The sequence below is a fragment of the Acyrthosiphon pisum genome, chromosome A1 (assembly GCF_005508785.2).
Source record: "Acyrthosiphon pisum isolate AL4f chromosome A1, pea_aphid_22Mar2018_4r6ur, whole genome shotgun sequence".
Taxonomy (NCBI): Eukaryota; Metazoa; Arthropoda; class Insecta; order Hemiptera; family Aphididae; genus Acyrthosiphon; species Acyrthosiphon pisum.
In genome coordinates, this window is record NC_042494.1 from 117,973,299 (window position 1) to 117,974,558 (window position 1,260).

The following is a 1,260-nucleotide window of genomic DNA, read 5'->3' on the forward strand; positions in this document are numbered from 1 at the left end:
GTGCGCCCGGCGTTTTTTGAGATTTCCACTTTACCGCCCGCTGGACGGAAAAAGGACGCTTCCAACGCTTCAGCCGCTATCGAAAAACCAAACCTTTGGTGCAGGCGTGAATAAAAAAAAATAATTTCAATGTTAATGGGTTAAAAATATCGATATAGACCCGAAATCGAAATTTTCTGAGATGAATGATGATAACAACCTTGATACTTCCCTTTTTATAATATATTATAATATCAATAATATAATCTCCTCGTATACTGCAGTATTACAATATTTACAAATTTACAATCATTAATAGTCATTGTAGGTGAATCGGATCGTAATTAACCAGAGATTTAAAGGGTATTAAATACGAGTATTGAGCACAATATCATATAGTTATTAAACTTATTAGTTATTACTTAATAATTAGTTATTTCCTACTAATTGGCTGGCAATCGCCATGCGTTTAACTCGGGTGCAGAAGTAGTTGATCCAAACACAACCGCGCACCCCTCCCACGACTGCATTATATTATAATATATTACATTGTATTGCTCGGCGGACCTCGCCGGACACCGTGCGCGAAATCACCCCTCGGACATAAAGGGCGTTTTACGTTACGGACTTATATCGTATGGACTTAATATAAAATCTCTATACATATATAAAGTACAGTTAGTACACATTATTCTCGCAAAAGCGTCAAACCCAGAGAAGGCCGGTCGAAGATTTATGCGACCTGCGAAAACTATATAACAATTATTATATATATTACATATTTTTATATACATTATATATATATTAATATATGTATGGAATATATCACGCATTCGGTACATATTTTTAAAATAATATTAGCTTTATACATGGGTACACTTACTATTATATACATACGAGTAAAATATATACATGTATACACAGATAGAGACGCAGATAGCCTATAAAAGTATACACTTCTACGTATATAATACAGTATCAAACGACCTGTGATCTGACTTAAAAACTTATGAATACGATTAAATTACATCACGTTAGGTTTTATTAAAAATATACCTACAATTGAAAATAATTTTCATTTACAAACAAACCATGGTGTATGGATTTAAAACAATTATTGTATACATCACGTTAACAATAGTTCTCATGTCGGGCCCAATTCCGAAGCTTACGATAACAATTAACGAGCATACATCACCACCCGGTTAAGACATTTTGTAGGTATATGAATTCCGCGCAAAGTTATATGTTGTACTGTGGTAGTGTGTTAGGTATAATCGC